Here is a 21,696-nt window from a genome sequence, read left to right as displayed (position 1 = left end):
GTGCAGTGCTGTAGATCTGACTTCATCAGATTTCCAGTCACAGCTGAGGAGGTCAGACAGCAGCAGGCAGCACTGAATAAGACATGTCTGCTGCCAGATACCAAACATGATCTACACTCTCAGTACACAAAGTCAATTGGGGAGAGAGCTTTTGCACCCATGTCAAAAATTCAAGCGCTGACAAATGAGCAGATAAAAAGAGTTCCTGTTTGTGGCTCGACTTTAAAGTTGCTTTGCTGTTTTCTGTCTGCTCTCTGTTTGATAAAAAGGGAGAGACTTAAATCAATATGTCTTCAAACTCATGAGCAGGAAGAAGCTCAGGATGAGGAATTAAAAAGAAGCAGCCGATCTGACCTCAATAAAGAGTTATTTCAAGTCCTGACTATACGAGTGTACATGTGAGATTCTGTCAGTCCCTTATACAGCTCCTCTCCTTTCCCTCACTTTCCTCGTACCCTCCCTCTTCCCTTCTTTCTTCTCTCGCTCCTCTCTGATCTTCCTTTGCTCCTCCTTTGCTCCCTCCTCTTCCTCCTCCTTCTCCTCCGCCTCCAGCACGTGAGGCCAGTCTGGCAGCGGTTGAGCAGCGCACGTTTACAAATCGTCTGTATGAATATTTGAGCAGCCATCTGTGTTGTTTTTTTTTTTGTCGCTGTGAGTGTGCAGATCCCGCACCCATCTACTGTGTGAGCTCTGTGCTACCCATGCGCGAGCACAAAAACACACAAGCAGCATCTACTGTGCGGCTTTGGGAGCGTGCCTGAGGAGAGACAGAGGAGACGGTGCAGGATTTTGCAAATGTGAGCGTAGCAGCAGCAGAAATACTACACACTCTGCAAAAGAAACACTGTTCAATGTACCCCCCCCTAAAAACAAAACACAATTTGAGGCATGTGACTGCACAAAGCATGTCCGATGATAGTCGGTGAAAATGAAAATAAGATGCTCTGCGTGGTGCAATTCCTGAGTCCATAGATGGTGTACGGCACACATCATTGATCTTTGTGGTCAGAGCACTTCCTATCAAAGTCTTTGTCAAATGGGAGCATGACAATGAGGATCCTCACGTGCAGGGTGAGTAATGAGGAGAGAGGAGTGAGGCAGTCAGTCTGGTTCAGGAGGCCTCTTATGTAGAGCACCACAGAGATCTAAGGATGGAGGGGGAAGAGCGAGAAGCCCAGCGTAGCTTGAGGTTATGAAGGGGTTAGTAAACAGCCCGGAGACAGTCCTGCCTGGGAGGCTCAGTTCAGGGGAAGAAAGCCCCTCTGTATAAGCATGCAGCCTGAGGCAAGTGGACTGATGCTGCCACATCTGGGCTTTACCTGCCACAGGGCCATTCAATTTATACTTTACCAACCATGAGAAGGAAGACCATTTCATGTCTGAAATCAGGCCAACAAAACATGATTCATGCAACAGAGTCTTAGTTATGTCTTCCTTTGGCTACTAAGGGAGGTTCAAGCATCCCAGCAAACAGCTCGCTTGCAGTCTGAACACTCACTTTAAATAACTCACCCTTTTTCACTTCATAGAGGTTAGCTCTATGAAGTGAAAAAGGGTGAGTTATTTAAAAAAAAAAAAAAAGCAATTTGAATAGAAAGATCCAGGGGGTTAGACTACAAACATGAATGATCGAAGCCTGTGAGCTCACCCTTGTGTCCCTGATGTGTGCCAACATGTCTCAGTCTAACTTTCAGTCAACCCAACGACAGGCTGAGAGCTGGAACAGAGGCCGGTTTGAAACCTGTGTGTATGGGACTCCTGGTGTTGCTGAAGCCTCAAGCAGACATTTGCACTCTGCATTTGCTTCCTTTTTGAAGACTGGAGGTTGTTGCTTGGCTTAAAGGTTAGCACTGCAGTAAGGGAAGCCATCCTGTGGCAATGCTTGGAAGACTGGACCGCTGTGTTTATTCAATCAAAAGAACCAACTGTATGTTAGGTAGAAGTTAGCTAGCCACATATTGCATCAATATGTTTGAGATATCTGTTGATCCACCTCAGACGTCTAGGCACCACTTTGTTTTGTTGAACTCCATCAGTCTCTTCAGATTTCATTTCTGTACATCATGAATCAGTTGGGTTACAAGAAACATAAACTCATACCATAAATCTTTATAATGCAAACAACGTGTTTATTATTGTCTAAAACACAATAAAGTCTAAACCATGTACCAATGCTTAAAAAAAAGCTTTATCTAAAATCCAGTGTTTTACATAAAAACATGGGCTAACCTGGACAAAGTAAAAAGAGCCTGCATGGAAATAAGGAAGTGTACGAGAGCCAGCGATGATGTGCTGTTTGGCCATGAAACGCTCAGTCCCAAGATAAAACAAGTTTATAGCTGAGATGTAGCATGTGGGAGGTATGTAGGGCTGTAAAATGAAATGCTGGCAGGAGACAGGACAGTAATGAAGAGGGTTTGTGCATGTGTTGGCTGTGAGAAATCGGACATCCTGGACAGGGTTATCTGGTTTTCTGGGAAAGTGTCTCAATCATATTCAAATAAATCCACATTTTTAAATCAAATACAATTTTGAAACCATTTTTAGTGACATTCTGTTTTCTGCTGCAGGTCCACCACCTGATAATCACTTTTAATAGATCAATAAAATGAACTGAACTATATAAAGCACTCACAGTTTCACCGTTGCTCTTAACACATAGGCTACTCATAGGATACCGATGTTTATGGTAAGAAGCAGCCTAGACACAAGACAGCCAATAAACCAACAGTCAAGGTTGACCTCTTACTTATATTAGTACTGCTGGTGAAATATGTCTGCTATCTGTAGCAGCTGGTGCTTTATACTCCGGGGGTCAGGGGCTCAGATGTCTATGGATGTAGGCGACATGATGTGTTATACTAACAAATAATGGAGCTCACAATGGGCTAACAGAATTAACATCACACTTGTGATGATGGATTTGTTGTGGTAATGAAGAATAAGTGTCTTTACTGCCATTAAAAGCAGAATGTACGACTTTTGATCCAGTAGACGTTGACCTTGAGCTCCAGCATTAAACCAAAACAAACTCCACACTGAAGCCTCCGCTCTCCTCCAGCGACACACCTCCAACCTGTTCACATCAAGGAGTTTAGTGCAAGAAGCGGACATAATGGATTTGGCTCGAACTGCAATTGGCTGCAGCCTGCGTTGTTTACTAGTGAGCTAATGCACTTTGGTTCTCGTTAGCTCATAGCGTAACTTTGCATTTAAATTGATGCGGAATGAGCGTGAGCTTACATGACATTTAAATAAACATGAATATGTTCTTCCTCTTCTCTCCAGTCTTTGACTTAAAAAGCTTTTATACACGAGAGGAGGAGTCGGCTGACGTCAACACATCCATTGTAGATGGTCATGTTGCACATTCGTCATTTACCACTAGAGTTCTGTGATGGTCAATAGTCAGTGGTTAAATGTAAAAAAAAAAAAAAAACACACACTTGTAAGATTTTGAATAAATCTTTGTCTCATCTTCTTTGTATGACAAATCCAACAAAAAAGGAAACGGTCAAATGATCCACCTCTTCAAATATCTTGTGCTCATCTTGGACAATAAGCTTTGATCAACACACCCCTCGTAAAAACACCGCCAGACTTTCAGCCCAGTCTGTTTCACCTTACCTTCTATTACTTCATCCAACCCGTCTTCTTCGACTGCTCATCCTGTTTCTTCAACATGCTAACTGTTGCAAACAAATATAAACTCACTGGTATCACAAATATTGCTTAAAAATCATTAACCCACCTCAACTAGATAGCAGTGACTCACTGAGCACTCATCATAGCCCAGGACCCCCATCACCCACCCACTGTTCTTTTCTTCCATTGGGTCGGAGATTCAGGACTCTGACCTGGAGAGGGCACGCTTTAAAAACAGCTTTATTGTGAAGCTCTAAACAAGGTTCCATGCTTACTGGACTTTTTCCTTGTCGATGTCACTCTTCCTGTTGTTTATATTCTTCATGTCATCATATATGTTAACCTGTGTACTGTATGCACAGCTGTGAAAACAAACTTCTTCCACAGAGACAATGACGTATTGTGTTGCATTGTATGTATTGTAGTATAACACTGGCTGCTAAGTTGTTGTCCTTCTTTCATATTCTGTTTGAGTTTGCTAATCATGTGATCTGGTATACTGGAGTATGACCACTGCTCGCTCTGAGGGAACTGACCCAAATACAAATTGACAATGAAGCTATAGAAAACGATTGAAGAGGGGCACTCAGGTGTGGAGCGACACATAAAATACTGTGCCAGCATTTAAAAGAAACATAATGGCCAAAATTTTAAAAAAAAATGTTGAATGTTAGGCAACAGGCACATGTGACTACACTGCACCGCAAATCTGCAGCCAGAGGCAGGAACAATGACAGTTTGATGAAATCTCTTTATGATCACATCAATCTGACAGAGAGCCAGCCATTATTCTACCGTTGTATTTTGTGCAAATGTTCACATCTCATTGTACCTGACTGATAATGTAATGCATTGCAACATTTAACCAAACAACGATGTTGCAAGATAGAGCAGAGACGACGAAGCAAAAGGTCAAAGAAATCCATCAAATAAACATCTCCATTCAAACGTGATGTAAGCTGGCCGCCTGGATCCTCTACTGCAGGGGTGCCCAATACGTCGATCGCCATCTACCAGTCAATCGCAAAGGCAGTGTGGGTCACACAGCATTATAAAAATTAAAGTGAACACAGTCGCCACGTGATTGCAGGTTTATTTTTAGAACAGAAATTAAATGAATCGGAGCAAAGATGCAACAAATTGGTAAGAGGCTGCATCGATCAAGTTATCATTTGTAGCAGCAAGAAAGGCAGAGGATGATCAGGTAAAGATGAAGAAAGGTGAGAACTGTAATAAGCCCAGAGAAAGAGAAACACAGTGAACAAGCCGACAGATGAAACAGACAATAGAGATGTAAATGAAAGGACATACAATCAATCAGAATATTTCAGGCCATGTTCAGTCACAGTATGAATTATCTATCAATAATATTATGTTGGTGATAATGTGACTAAACATTACAGTTATAGTAATGACTCAGTAGTAGACTTTGGATGGGTCAGATTCAACAGAGGACGAGACAGGAGAGAGAAAGAGCAGGAACCAGAGAGATACATGTGGAGTCAGGTCCAGGAGCTGTAAGCCCATTATCAGTCCAGGACCCAGATCCATACAAAGACCAGGATCCAGCTCCATACCAAGACCAGGATCCAGCTCCATACAAAAACCAGGACCCAGCGGCGTACAAAGACCAGGACCCAGCTAGATTCAAAGACCAGGATCCAGCTACATACAAAGACCAGGATCCAGCTACATACAAAGACCAGGACCCAGCTTAATACAATGACCAGGACCCAGCTCCATACAAAGACCAGGATCCAGCTTAATACAATGACCAGGACCCAGCGGCGTACAAAGACCAGGACCCAGCTACATTCAAAGACCAGGACCTAGCTTCATAATACAAAGACCAGGACCCAGCTCCATCCAAAGACCAGGACCCAGCTTCATACAAAGACCAGGACCCAGCCTCATACAAAGACCAGGATCCAGCTTCATACAAAGACCAGGACCCAGCTTCATACAAAGACCAGGACCCAGATACATACAAAGACCAGGATCCAACTACATACAAAGACCAGGACCCAACAACATACAAAGACCAGGACCAAGCTTCATACAAAGACCAGGATCCAGCTTAATACAATGACCAGGACCCAGCGACGTACAAAGACCAGGACCCAGCTACATTCAAAGACCAGGACCCAGCTTCATACAAAGACCAGGACCCAACAACATACAAAGACCAGGACCAAGCTTCATACAAAGACCAGGATCCAGCTTAATACAATGACCAGGACCCAGCGACGTACAAAGACCAGGACCCAGCATCATAATACAAAGACCAGGACCTAGCTCCATTCAAAGACCAGGACCCAGCTTCATACAAAGACCAGGACCCAACAACATACAAAGACCAGGACCAAGCTTCATACAAAGACCACGATCCAGCTTAATACAATGACCAGGACCCAGCGACGTACAAAGACCAGGACCCAGCTACATTCAAAGACCAGGACCCAGCTTCATACAAAGACCAGGACCCAGCTTCATACAAAGACTAGGACCCAACTTCATACAAAGACCAGGACCCAGCTACATACAAAGACCAGGACCCAGCTACATACAAAGACCAGGACCCAGATACAGTCAAAGACAAGGACCTAGCTTCATAATACAAAGACCAGGACCCAGCTTCATCCAAAGACCAGGACCCAGCTTCATACAAAGACCAAGATCCAGCTTCATCCAAAGACCAGGACCCAGCTCCATATAAAGACCAGGACCCAGCTCCATTCAAAGGCCAGGACCCAGATACAGTCAAAGACCAGGACCCAGCTTCATAATACAAAGGCCAGGACCCAGCTCCATCCAAAGACCAGGACCCAGCTTCATACAAAGACCAGGACCCAGATACATACAAAGACCAGGATCCAACTACCGTAAATTCCGGACTATAAGCCGCTACTTTTTTCTCACACTTCGAGCACTGCGGCTTCTACTCCGGTGCGGCTAATGCATGGATTTTTTATGGGGGACAATGAGCTTCTGCCGCAAAAACATTTGACTTCGTCACGTCGGATCTTAATATCAGTCATTTTGCGCTTCATGCACGCACCCTCATGATGGAAAACACACGGAGAAATACATATGATGCAGCTTTCAAGTTAAAGGCGATCGACCTGGCTGTCAAAGAAGCTAACAGAGCTGCTGCACGTTAAGATGACACTGACAGCGACAACAGAGACTGAGGAAGTGAGTAATGAAGTCAATCAGAGGCAGTGAATGGATGGACTTTTTCTTGTGAAATATATTACGGTCATCTTTTTCATCAGCCGTGTTACAGACACCGTCGGCTAGGCTTCGCGTTGTAACGGTTCATGTTGTAAAGTCAGTAGTTGATAATGTGTTCATAATTCCGATTATGTGGAGAGTCAGTGAATGCACCAGCGAGAACGTGTTGAGTGGCTGTATGAGAGAACGCTGGGGGAGATAGTTGGATTGTTACGGCAAGTTATGTGTTGCTCTCTGCTGTAAACGGCGTGGTCACGGCCGACAGTGATCGGGTTATTAAAAGTTATTATTTGAACGCTCTCGTCGTCCTTTAACGTCCGTACGGACGCTACAGTATTTGCGGATGTTACCGGTAGCCTACGTCTGTGTAAATAGCTCTTGTTATAGCGTGGACACCTGCGGCTTATAATCAAGTGCGGCTTATATATGTACAAATACATTTATTTACTTATTTTTAGCCGGTGCGGCTTATATCCAGGTGCGCTCAATAGTACGGAATTTACGGTACATACAAAGACCAGGACCCAACAACATTCAAAGACCAGGACCCAACATCATAATACAAAGACCAGGACCTAGCTCCATTCAAAGACCAGGACCCAGCTACATACAAAGACCAGGATCCAGCTTCATACAAAGACCAAGACCCAGGTACATACAAAGACTAGGACCCAGCCACAAAGGTCAGAGTCTCTCTCTCTCTCTCTCTCTCACACACACCTTTCCAATAAAGGCAAAACTAAATCTGTTTCATGAAAAAAGAAACACGCTGTAAGTGAAGGTGGTATGAACCAGTCTGAGGCATGCACAAGTGTTTGGGGTTTGCTGCAGTCGAGCCCAGAGACATGATTGTCCACTGTGTCTGTTCATTGAAAATGAGACTAATCCTTGTGAGGTCAGTTAAGTTTGTTCAATTGTAATTATTTTATAATTAACAGCAGTGCTTTTATTTAACAATATATTTACACACCCCATCACCAACCTAAAATGCAAACTAATTAGCCAATACAATTCCATTATCTTGTACTGCATTTTTCTATCCAATTAGATCCCACCCCAAGAATTTCCCCCAGCCAAAACCATTTATCTTTGTGAGGAGAAAAAGAAAGTGTCTCCAAATCATGCTGATGGATCCATATTAGCTCTCTCCAGCTGCCTTTGATCTGCACATTAAAGGTACTTTCAATTCTGGGTCGTTACGATTCCAACCTTCCTCAAGGACACACTTTCCAATCCAATCTCTATAAGTCATTCGCTTGGAGGTGGATATTATGAGCAGCCTCTTTCAGTTCAACTCCCCCCCAACCCATTCCCTGTCCAGCCCCTCCTCCTCCAGGTCAACCGCCATCTCTTGTCCCAGCTGAACACCTCCTAGTGATGGATTGGGCCCCATTGACTTCACTGACGCTCCCGTAGTTGTTGTCATTCGATAGTCACAGCAAGCGATGGGATTGGAGGATGGGGATGGCGAGATGGGAGTGGATTGGTGAAGGATGGTTGGGGGTAGGTGGGAGAGGAATCATGAGTGTACAGCATCTTTATCTGAGATGCAGGATGAGTCCTCATCATGCTTAGTGTGGTCTGGATAATTGGAGAGGTCCTCTGGCTGACCTTGAGAGCAATCAATGTCAATGTCCCAATCAAATCCACCACTCGCTCGCAGTCTCTCTCTCTCTCTCTCTCTTGCTCACCCATTAATGCATACTGTAGTTTTCTGCGCTCACACCCATGCCTAGATTTCATGCTTACATAGACTCACTTCCAGCTTTTCTCACGATGCCTCTGAATCTGGGTTCTGACTGGTGAACTGGGCTGACCCAGCACCAAGGTTGCTGGGTAAGAGGGCTTCCTTAAAAAGAGCTAGCAACCAACTTCAATAAAAGAAACAAGATAACTAAAAATAGATGCAGTTTTGCAATGGCAACATGTATGAGTAGTTTGAGTTTGTAGTTTTGTTACCACTTAAAATTAGGATCACAATATTCATCATTAACTATCTGCTTATTAGGATGCTTATTAGTTGCATACTGGGTACAAATGAGTCATTATTAGGAGCTCATTTCTACATGGCTATAATTTATAGTTGAGAAGACACTAAGAGTCTGCCTTCTATACCCTTTATAATTACTTCTGATTGATATTAATTCAGAAAATGTTGAACAGGGTTTATGATCTTAATGTGCTTTTGCTTACTCCAACCTTGTAGCAGATCAGTCTGTTGTGACTTGGGTTGGGAACTGTTGTGGCTATCTAAAAGAGTGCCACGAGGGGTTAAACATGGGAGGAAAAGCTGTTGTTATGAATGACTTTCCATCAATCTGCTTTTTAGTCATTTACTCTTCCCAACTAAACAGACAAGACACTGTGACTGCAACTTGTGCAGTGCAGTGTATGGCGGTCAACAGAAATGTTCGGCCCCCACGCTAACCCCCTCTAAGACAAAACAACCAGGTGAACAGGTGAGTGCAGCACATATCATCCCGGCGATGATTTCTGGTAAACACACCCACCACCAGAAACAACAAGATCTCAAACAATAAACAAATCAGTAAACAAAAACCAAACACACAACCAACTTACAGTCCCAGGTGGCCAAATCTGGAAATTGATCTGGTCGCTAGAGAGGTGTCAGCTCACTTCCTGAGCAGTGCTGAGGTGCCCTCGAGCAAGGCTCCTAACCAGCTGAGGAGTGCTTGCTGTGAGCGGCCCCTTCACTCTCCACAGGATCCTGTTTGTGCATGTTTGACTCATCAGTCCTTTGCACCTTTAAGTGATTTGTGTGCTCAAATATTTTCTTTGGTTCCTGTCTTGAAGAAGGTTTCCACTGAATGTTATTCCTTGTACGTCTTAAGTCCGTCTCTGAGAGCACCGAGCACCAGGCGTTTCCTTCTATTGTGCATGTGCGTGTATTTCCCAATTAAATGCCCCCTTGCAGGATTGATCAAACAAAACTTTTTCTCCTGAAGACCAATTAAAGCATGTTGACATCATCCATTGAGCCTCTGGCTGTCTCCATGTTTATTTAACGTAATCATAATTTGAGAAAGGTGACTCTGTAGAGAAAGTAGGGGATGTCGTCTACAGTCCTCAAAGCTTTTGTGAAATTGGCTTGTTCTTCGCTGGCCCTTCATTCTGCACAGAATGAGATTCTACTTTAGAGGCGGTGGACAAATGTTCAGACGAAGAGAAGGTGAGAGTCTGTGGAGCATAAGGCTCGAGCTATGATGACAAATTAATGCTAGTGAGCTGCAACAAGCGTCAAAGCAAAAAGCAGCCACAGTTGGACTGGGGGGAATCATTGACCATGAGCATGAATGACTGAATATTTAGCTGCAACAAGAAAACAACAACAGTGATTTCATAATGAATGATCCGTTACTCTGAGTCTTCATCCAGAGATGTACACCATACTCTTCTGATTTGCCAACCTCTATAAATACTTTTAGATTCAACACTTGACTTTGTTTTCTTGCTTCATGTTGGCGAGCCTGTCGCTAAAAGATGGCCTCACTTTCAGCTGTTGATTGGCATTTACTGCTGAGTTTTATTGACACAAGCGTGAAGCTGTAAACCTCAAGATTTCAACCCTGAATAATGTTGGCAGTATCCATGGTTACCGTGGTTACAGCAGACGTGCTGTTTTACTGCAGTCAAGCTGCTGTATCTGCTGACTGTGCAATAACTTCAATGTGTTAATAAAGAAGACATTTAATTATTGTTGGAAATGACGTCTGCTTCATGATGCACACAATGTGAGCATCTGTCCTCACGGGAGCAGAACAAGGGGAAGTCGGTCCCTTGCTAATGAGCTCTTCATCTAACTGCTGTTGCTGCTGATTCAGGCGAGATCTGCATTATTTATCTGGGAAAAAAGAAAAAATCAAATCAGAGCACTCGAAATTACGGTTTTCTGACGAAGACATAGTCAATATGGAGGTCAAATAACAGATGCTGGAGGTCAGATGCTTACAGAGCAGAATCAAACATCTAACTGTGTTAACTGGTCCTTCTATGAAGACATAAATGAGGCGACACCTGCGAGCTACTGCAGACAGCTCAACTCCAGCTGATTTCACACTCGACATGTGTCATTATCCTCAATCTGCTGATGACACCTCACATTTCAATTACCTCCTCTCTCTCTCTCTCTCTCTCTCTCTCTCTCTCTCTCTCTCTCTCTGCTGTGACCTGCAGCAGTACTGCACTCACTCAGCAGACCACCAGCCCGACATGCACCTGAAGGCTCCGACTGGGCCCTTAAAGATGTCCTCCCATCACTCCTCAGACTTCACCATGTAAATGAAACCTGTGAGGAGTTATGAGGTCGCAGCATAGAAGGGAAACACAAACTAGATTCTGCCGCTGCACTGAATATTTGAAACAACACAAACATGAGGTCTCTGACTGAACTTTAACACTAACATCAAACCGGTATTATCATAAAAGAAGACAAACGTCAGCATTCTGAAGTTTTCTAACAGGACATGATGATCGAATCACAAACGTTTCTGCATTTAAAAACTGTAAATGTCAGAACCTTTTTTGACATTGCATCTTCTCTCAAGCAGCATTTCACAATAAAATCACCTGGGGCAGATGCAGACTCAATCTTCAGTTAGCTCTCTAAAGTACAGGAGGCTCATGATAGTCCGCAACATCATCTCCCATCTTAAGCCTCGTCGATGCTTCTGCGTCGTGTCAACCGCGTAGACCCGACGGCGTGGTTGAGCATTCGTAGTTCTGTCTTTGTGAGGTTATCCCAGCTCTTCATGCCCTGTGTGATATTTCCCTCCAGGAATTATTTACTATTTGGCAGCCGTTGTAGTGTTTTGATGATGAGTTGAGAGATGGTCGTATTTTCTGACTTCTTTGATTATTCGTGTTGTTGTGTTGTGAATATGTGACCAGAAAGCAACTGAGAGAAATGACGTTCTGAGCGGACCAACCACAGTCCTTGCGGTCGACGTGACGCGTAGTCAGGATTTTTTGGAGGTGCACGTCAGGCAACAGCGTAGGGGTCCACAATGATGGCGTAGCTACGGCGTCGATCCAGAAGCATAAACGAGGCTTTCGAGCCGGGTTTGCTTATTCAAAGAACTGACTTTCCAGGAAAGTTTAACGGTTTGATCATAATTCTTCCAATTAAAGTTCATGGAAAAATGAATCCAAAATGAACACAGATCCTGAATGGTTAACAAAGTAACGGGCCAAGTTCTGGACCAGACGAGTTAGAACTTTAAGCATCCCAAAGAACAATCCTGCAGCATCCTGCTCCAACGGAACAGCCCACATTTAAGTGAAATCAGCGTAACGAGAGAAACTTAAGCGAGAGACTCTGCAGATGTCGACAAAGAAATAAATATTTGCCCACAAGTTGTTTTTTTATCCGAGTACATCTGAGTTTAGATTTTTAGCAACATTTTTGGGGGCAAAAATCAACTTTTAGTTATATACAGTGAATCCTACACTGAATGATTGACATGCTTCTTCTTCTTCAGCTTCACACGAAATCATTGATGACACTGAAACACTGCTGAGCTTGTTAAGTATTTCAAAGGTGTTCAGTCTTTTTGCCCTTCACTGATTTAAAAGGGAAGTTCCAACCTTGGATCCTCTTCTCCTAATGCATGTATATATCATCCGAGATGTAATTCATGGTGTATGCCCAGAATGACTTTGCAATTAAGAGCTGCAATTTATGCTTTTGATGGTAATCGTTGAGCTACCCTCTAAATAGCTTCATTTTTTAACCGTGACACACAGCTGTACAGACTTCAAAACAACCTTCAAAGATCTGCTGTGAAGTTCTCTAAAGCTGTTAAGTCCCGGCAACAAGAAAATAATGGATTCATACTGAAATTTCACTGATTTCTGGGTAATAGTGGATGTTCTGTTTAAATGAAAAGTCTCATCCAATGGTCTTAAACTTGTCACAAACACACAAAGAGACCCAAAAGCACGACTCGATAGGCACAAACAGTTTCTCCAAAACGTATAATCCGGTCAGGGTTCGGTACACAGGAATCAGTCCAAGGAGGCAAAGGTACAAAATCGGCATGCAAGGGGAATCCAAAAACACTCAGGGGTCAGAACAAGAATCAAATACTAAAGAATGCTGGGACGCTGCTACTGAAGAGACAAGACGAACTGGCACGGAGTGAGGGGAAGACAGACATTAAATAATGAACAGGGGGTGGAGCTAACAAGACACAGGTGAGACACACTGGGGGAAGGGCATGCAGCAAACAGACCTGAAACGAGACACAGGGTGAGTAACCAGTAAACACAAGCACAGGACAAGAAACATGAGGAAAACAGAGATAAACAGACACTTAACCCGGGGATGTGACAAAACTGGTGGGTTGGGACTCAGAGGCCAGTCATGGAGCTGTGTCTATTGGGTCAAGGTCCTAATCTATGAAAATACACCTTCTGCCATGAATAAATCTAAATGGTTGAAAAATGGCAGACCTTGTGATGGTGACTTCTCTTTAAGGGATTGGTGGTGGGTCCTGAGGCTAGACCAGTTAAGAACCATTGGTTTAATCCAAACCTGTGAACACTGGCTGTTCGTTTTACAACTTAACTTTAAATTAATTTTGTAAAAGTTCCTCTCACGTTAAGTTCTTGTTTTTTACAACTCAGTGAAACTGTCATTAAAAAGTAACACACATGCTTCACTTTGGTTTATTGCTTTGCAAAACAAACATACACGAGTCTGATGAGAGTATGAGCAGAAGTCTGTGGAAACAGAATAGCTGTGTACTTTGAAGACAAAGAACTACAAATAAAAACCGAATTCTCACCATGAATACCAGTTTTACATTTCTATATAAAAAGAGATCAGTAGTATCTGACTGGTTTCCAAAAACTTCAGCTGAATAAAATGGTAAATGGACTTGAGCTTAGAGCTGTTCTAGTGATCTTACTCAAAACGCTTTCACACCACATGTCACACCTACACATTCACACACTGATGTCAGTGAATGCTATGTAGTGAGCCCATCAGTATTGCACATTCATACGCCACTGACAAAGCAGCGGGACTGTATGGGGTTAAGTGTCTTGCACAAGGACACATTGGACATGTGGCTGCAGGAGCAATCTCCAACCTTCTGGTAGAGAGAGGACTGTAATCTTCATGTTTTATGTTTTAAGGGTCTGGCAGAAGTTGTGGGTGACTACAATCACAGAGAGAGACGAGGGAGGGGAGTAATAACTGTAGCGGTGGCGACCGACAGCAGGAGAAAACTGTAATGCTCACAGTTACAATCTGACCTCCAGCTCTTACTGATGATGACACAACCATGCTGTCCATGTCTCCCCAGACATTTCTTCACCCAGTATTTATTTTTAAAAATGTTTAAACGTTTTTTTCTCCTCTTCACAAAGCATTATGATAGCATATTTAACAGCCTGCTCCATTGTTTTATTTTAGGTCATGGTGCATTCCTCCATCAGGTACAATCATCGAAAAGAGATCCTGTAGTCTGTGATGTGCCAAGATTTGTATATCTTGTAGTGTGAGCAGGTTTGTTAAGATTCTCCTTAAGTGTCCGACGCTGCCCGAATTCAAAATCAGGAAAGAATTTTAAACTCCCTGAACTCACAGAACTTAAGATGGGTTTATTAAGCAAGTATTTGTCATATTCTTGGGCAGTATAGTACGACAGAAAGCTGTGTTACAAGTTAAACAGCATGTCTCTTAATGCTTTTTCCCGATACTCTCTTTCTTTGGTAATCAATCTTAAGACTTAGATGGTTTCTTAATGCCTGATGAATTGCTTTTATAGCATTTTAACATGTATCGTTCCACCATGAAACATTTACTGTGCACTTCGGGATACGTGTCGATGCAGCACTAATAATAAGCCCCAGCTGCTTCACAGCTATCAACTACATGTCACCCTCCATTAATGTTCCTTCAACAGACTCAATCCAACATGTGCTACGTTTTCCCCGCTCCGCTTTAGCTAACCATCTATCTGTTGTGTAACGTTCCTGAACATGCATATCACAATTAATAGAAGACTAAACCCAAATGTGATCGATTCGTTGGAATCAGTCGTTGCATTACATATCACATAGGTTACCCACGTTCCCAGGATCGAGAGTCAAAGATCTAAACGATGTCCTTCCTGGTCCTTCTTTCATCATTAAGACAGACATTAAGAAAGTGTCTCTCCTGAACGAACTCTTCCACTGCTCTGGAGCATGATCCCTTCTCCAGAGAGATGTGAGGACCAATCTGTAGGATATCTGCTGAATGAAGTGATAGAGTAACCTTACTATATGTTCAGACATTAAGGAAACCTGCTGTGTTGAAGCTTCTCTGTCAACAATGCAGCAGCCAGTATGTCCTCCTTCTAACTTCAGATTCTGCTCCTGAATGCTCTGGATTTGCCTACCAGGCTCTCTCATCTGCCTCTTTTTCTAACTCTCAGAATCCCACAACAAGAGAAAAAAACACAACAAACAAATTGATCTGATTCATCAATCTGCTCTCTCGTAATTGGTCAGTTGTTCGGATTTGTTCTGGAATATGTCCTGCCCCTTTTTACCATATTGTGAATGCTATAGTCAGTCTGAGGGGAGCTTATGCTACAATGAGCCAATGGGCTTGGATCAGTGACCTCATGGGTTTGTGATGTCATAACCATAAACCCATTTTCAACGAGGGGGGCTGGGGACCGAACGTTACATGCAGCTATCGCTACTGCTAACAGGAGGAGGTACAAGAAGGCACGTTTCCACACACTTTGAGTTTTTGTAAATAGATAGACACCTGGAAAACACTCTAAAGACGAGAGAGCATATAAAACCAGAAAAAGAAGAATGTGGGAACAAAACTCACGTTTTGGACGCCCCTCTGTTTGTCAGATATGAGAGCAGTTATCAGGTGAACAGGTGTTGCAGCGATGGAAGCGGGCAGTGGAACTGCTTCAGATAGAAGTTATTGTACCCGAGCTAAAAAGCCTCTGCATGTTTTTAATAAGCTTCAGCAGCAGAAACATGGACTTTAATTTTGGGTTGCAGTACCCATTTTAAACACCAGGTGTCAGAGTTGCATATTGCCCCTTTGAAGTCTCCACATTAAATTTCTCTTCTCTCGACACTGACTGAGATCTCTTGAATGATCTCCATTGTTAAATCTGTGCAAGGCTATAAAAAACTGACAACTTTAATCCTTTGCACGACTTCCATCTGTCACTTTACGTTCATACTCTATTGATGCATTGATTCTTCTATACAATACATATAAATGTAACGCACTCTCCACTTGTCTTGTCTTTCAATTCAATCATAACGAACCGGATAAAAGGCAGCCATGATGTCACAGGCGCTTCAAATAAGAATTAGCTGATGAGGAGTCTGAAGGGAAGTCGACCTACTTTACGGGGCTGCAATCAAAGTCAACAAACACACTAAACGTGTCGTATGCTCCCTCTACATACAGTCTGTGAAGTATTGTGAGACTGCTTTTGTTGTGACTGACTGATAAAATGTGTATTGTTTCATGGAGGATCGGCCAATTCCTTAAATATCGGGTCTCTCTTCCAGAGCTGTGATGCTCTTTGAGTCACAGAAACTTTGCTGTATCCTGCAAACAAAATAAAAAATTGATCAGGTGGTTCAATGATTTACTGACAGACTGCGCTGCACTGTCCAACAAATGCCTGAACCTGGAGCTAATTAGAATCACAGATCACCTTTAATCAAAAGAAGATTCAGCCGCCTGCAGTCGTTCATCAGTCCGTCTGTCCTCCTCAGGTTCTAATTATGAGGCCTCTCAGTGAAATCTGGCCAAATAGATGAACATGCGAGTGGAGGTGTTCCATTTTAATCAGCTGGTCTGCTGCACGACTCCACATGCTAGACCAGGTGTAATAACTGGGTGTCATGCAGGGTCTTTTTTTATGTTCCTGCTGCTGTCTTTAGACATCTGACAAGTTGCTGACGCACATCAGGAGGACCCACCCCCAGATTCACACGTGCACACTAACCCCTTCCTCTACCCTCCTAACTCCTCAACTCGTCCTGCAAGCAACACGTCACAGCTCAAAAATAGACAGAGAGGGATGTGTGTGGATGCTGCACTTTCTACTAATCATCCAGATTTAGTTCAGATCTTTTCCCCTCTCAGCATCAGCATAAAAAAGGTAAGGCCCACCTTGTAGCTGTCAAGACCTGGAATCCAGTCTGCCTTTTCCCTTGAGCAATATTCATGTTTAAAGGAAGCATAAAACTTCACTAAAGCCATATTTTTTAATTGGTTTAGTGCCATGACCGAGAAACGACAGAATATGGCAGCTATTTTTGGCCCATGTGGATGAAAGACAACAACTCCCAGAATGCTCAGCACCGCAGGCCACTCCCTCTAAAATAGAGGATTTATGGTGCATTTATGTGGTATCAGAAAAACAAGACTGTGATTTGTAAAATGCACATGAAACCCCCGCTCAAGTCGGTTTTGTGTTTTTGTTTCATGTTGAAAAGGTATAGGAAGAAGTTAAACACTCTGCTGCTCTTATCCCCTCTCCATTGTGTACTTTATTCCCCAGAAAAAATACAAATGTAGTTTTTCATTATATGATGTTGAACTTGTTGGACAAAATGAAGATTTTTGACAAATCAATAATCAAATAACGAAAGAAGAAAGGGGAACAGACGGACCAGAACCATCAGACAGGAAATAACCAAACAGATAATCACTGCTCCAGCTCATAACTACTCCATGTTTTATTCCTGAAGTGTTTCTTTAGTTTGAATGTAGTGTTGCATTGTTCTCTGTTAACCCTTTGTTGTTATTCAGTCACGTTTTCTTATTGGGGGTCTCTTGAATGTCCCTCTCAACTTGTGTTTCCTTTCTCTCAGCTGGAACAACTCCTGGATACCATGAGGCCACTGATGATGATTTGCTTTGTACAACATTTGAATTGTTTTATCGCCCAACGCTACTTTGAGTCTCCTCCCTCCTTCAGTGTGCAGCATGAAGGTGAGAGTGAGTAACCATGGTGACTATCAATCAACGATGTCCCGCCCCCTCTGAATTAAACTCTACTTTCATTAAAACTTACTTTGACCACTTTGGTGGATAAAACAATGAAGAGATTTGTAAATTTAATCCAACACTTTTTCTGGAAGTGATAACTGTGGGATATAACTTCAAACTGGGTCATTAAAAAACTTCAGAAAGAATGCAAATCTGGAGACCCTGCAGATTTACTCTCATTTGATTTTAATTTTAAATAAGGATCCAATACAGTTCCACGATGCAGACCACCATGAGCTACAGAGAAGATTGAATTAGCAAAAAGTTCAGTAAAAAAAAAACATAAATGAGAGGTTTTAAAAAATTTTGTTTCTTAGATTCTTTCTTCTCTCAATTAACGGATCGCTGTCTAAACTGGATAGAGAGAGAGAGTCGGTCTGTTTCTATAGAAATGTTGGAACATAAAACTCTATCGGTTCAGTCCAGCTGCAACAACATCAAGGCCTCAGATCTCCCTCTATCTCACACTGGTTGTTTTTGTTTTTCACCTTTGTCTTATGTTTCATGTGTAGATCAAATATATTAAAAACAATCTCACTCATTGCATGGGCTCATGAACACTTCAAAAGTTAATGTGCTCTTTTCACAAAGTAAAAACCAGATCCAGAATCGCTCCCTGCTTTGGAGATCATTTCAAAAAGACCGAGGTGAAGAGAACTGTCCTCGGGTCTAATCACTGAAAATTTGAGCTAAATCCATCCACGCACAGGAAGAACATGCAAACTCCACACAGAGAGGCTCTGTCTGACAGGGATCTGAACCAGCGACCGTCTCACTGTGAGGCAGGAGCACTAAACTGAACTGAACCACTGTCTAGCTCAGTCTATGAAATGACTGCTTGAAGACTGCTTGATCAGAAGAGGAGAATGATGATCTCATTGATTTCATACTTCAGAGTCCATTTTTAATCAATTTAAGTTGAAACAACAAAATTCATTTAGCAAAAATAAATCATTCTATACATTTAATTTCAGATGTTTCGAAATCAAAAGTACAAAGTGGTGAAAATATCTGATCTACATAAAAAAAATACCCGGGGCTTTCTCTCTTCAGACCCTTTTATTAGAAAAAAACAAAAAACAAAAAAAAACAACAAGTACTCATTGTAAACACGTTTAAAGTGAAGAAAAGTTGAAATGTTGATGCAGAGAAAACTTCTCTTGAGCTGAACTCAAATCCTCATGAGCAGTAAAGCCTCTGTGACTAAACAGAAACAACAGAGTTATTTAAAGAGACTCAAACATTTACAGAACAAGTGAGAGGATGTAAAAGTACCGCCCATAAAGTTTGATTGACAGGTGAACAATGTAACCACAATCAGCTCTCATTATTCAGCTCATGAATAATGATCAAGTTAAAGTATTAAAGTTTAACACACTGTTCCTATAAATGACTTCTATCTATTTCAGTTTACACAACTCAGCACGGCATCCATGATAAATAAAAAGTCCAGCATGTAGAGGCTGAGTGAATGTGGTCTGGACTCTGTGGAGGAGAGTCATGGTTTCAGAGATGTTGTAGAAGGACAGAATACCTGCTCTGTGATCCAGGTACACTCCTACTCTGGAGGACTGAGGACCCGAGAGAGGAGTGCTGACATCATTGAACCAAAAGTAATAACTGTTGTTGAAACAATATAACATCCAAGATTTGTCATTGTGACCAAAAACACATTCAATCCCACTTCCTGCTCTGCTGATATTCTTGTAAGCGACTGCAACACCAACTCCTCCTACCCACTCCACCTCCTAGTAACAACGTCCAGTCAGACTCTCTTTACTCAGGACTTGATATTGATCAGTGAATCTGTCTGGGTGACGAGAATAAGCCTGTCCTTGACCCTTGTATGTCACTTTTCTGTTTCCATCAGATAATAACAGCTGTGTGTTTGCTGTGTTTGGATCCAGTGTGATGTCACATGAATACTGTAAGAAGTCATCTCTGGTCTTGGGTTCTGGTTGTGACAGTAAAACATCCACTTCAGTCACACTCAGAGAGATGTTTGTCCAGTTCTCTCTCAGGACGTCCTCTAGTTTAGCTCTGACTTCTGACACAGTTGCTGTCACCTCCTCAAAGTACCTCAGAGGACGGATGTTGATGCTGGATGAGTGGGTAGATTCAAAGAGGGGTGGCAGTGAGGGGTAGTCGTGTAGAAACTGGTTGTGGTCCTGTGTGTGTGAGAGCTTCTCCAGTTCAGCGTCTCTCCTCTTCAGATCAATGATTTCCTGCTCCAGCTTCTCCTGAAGCTCTCTGACTCGACTCACTTCAGTTTGCTGCTGGGATCGGACCTGCTGCTTCACATCAGAGCGACTTTGATTCATTAGACGGCTCAGCTGAATGAAGATCTTCTCACTGCCCTTCACTGCTTTATCAGCAGAGACATTGATCGCCTCCACCTCCTGTTGGAGCAGCTTCACATCTTTCTCTGTGTCCTGGATCCTCTGCTGGATGTGTTGTCGACTCACCTCCAGCTCTCTCTGCTTCTCTGTCCTCTCTGCTGCAGCTGGGACTGTGTCATGGCCTTTATGTTCCTCCACAGAGCAGAGATAACAGATAGTCTGCTGATCAGTACGACAGAACATCTTCATCACCTCATCATGACGAAAGCAGACGTTCTCCTGGAGCTTCTTGGAGGGCTCCACCAGCTTGTGTTTCTTCAGTGGAGCCACTTCAAAATGAGGCTGCAGGTGTTTCTCACAGTAAGAAGCCAGACATTGTAGACAAGACTTACAGGCTTTCAGTTTTCTCTCGGTGCAGAAATCACAGGCCACATCTTCAGGTCCAGCATAGCAGTGATCAGCGGGAGCAGCTTGGAGTCCAGTCTTCTTCAGCTCCTCCACTAAAACTGCTAACATGGTGTTTTTCAACAGGACAGGCTTCGCTGGGAAGGTCTGCCTACACTGAGGGCAGCTGTAGATTTTCTTCTCCTCCTCTTTGTCCCAGTGGGTTTTAATACAGTTCATGCAGTAGCTGTGTCCACAGGGAACAGCCACCAGATCCTTCAGTAGATCCAGACAGATCGAACAAGAGAAGCTGAACTCCTTTCTGTGCTATTTCTCCTCTCAGTGACAACGAGTGTCTGAGTTTCACTTCCTGAGAACTGAACTACATTAACCTGTTTGGGCTGTGAACGTCAGCTCGTGTTGGTTACACCCATCTGCAAACTTTAGATCTGAAGGGGAGGGAACCAGGAAATACTGAGTCAGAGTGGAGCTGGCTGTTTGAGAGCAGGAGAGGGAGGGGTTATCAAGCTCTGCTCTAAACCAGGATAACGAGCAGCACTGTGAATGTTTAACTTTGTTTCCTCATTCCAATCAACCCTCGGTTAAATCCTGCTTCACATCTGAAACATTATGAAGCTTCAAGTTGTTAAATACTTTATGACTTTTCAGGTCTTTGGTGATGACTTTATATTTAGAAAAACAATAGTGTGCACACTTGTAAGTAACATGCATCCAGGGCAGCAGAAAATGAGCAGCAGAAAAAAACAGAGAGGTCCGCACACTGTTCAGCTCCTCATAGACTAGTACAGTGATTCAGTATTTTTGTAGGCCACCCCGAAAGAAATGGCGCCAGTGGTTCCTACGAAAATTCACCTATGGGATTTTTGCTTTGGATTTTGGATCATTGCAGAAAATAATCTCTGTCTCAAACACACGTTTATGATGCGTAGCTGTTTTGTTCAACTGGATAATCTTTACAGATGAACATCATTTATATAAAGTTTGAAGAGTTAATGCATCCGAGAGAAGTAAAAAGCTAAT

At 42.8% G+C, this 21,696-nt stretch overlaps 1 pseudogene across 1 annotated transcript; it reads right to left on the bottom strand.

Annotated features, from left to right (window-relative positions):
* Nucleotides 1-19,332: 19,332 nt before the first annotated feature.
* On the bottom strand, nucleotides 19,333-20,926 carry LOC306838283 (tripartite motif-containing protein 16-like; annotated as a pseudogene). The gene has a single exon. The product of its transcript is annotated as a tripartite motif-containing protein 16-like (transcript).
* Between the last annotated feature and the right edge of the window lie 770 nt (nucleotides 20,927-21,696).

The sequence above is a fragment of the Symphodus melops genome, assembly GCF_947650265.1.
Source record: "Symphodus melops genome assembly, chromosome: 1".
NCBI classification, from domain to species: domain Eukaryota; kingdom Metazoa; phylum Chordata; class Actinopteri; order Labriformes; family Labridae; genus Symphodus; species Symphodus melops.
This window is presented reverse-complemented; position numbering and strand designations above follow the sequence as displayed.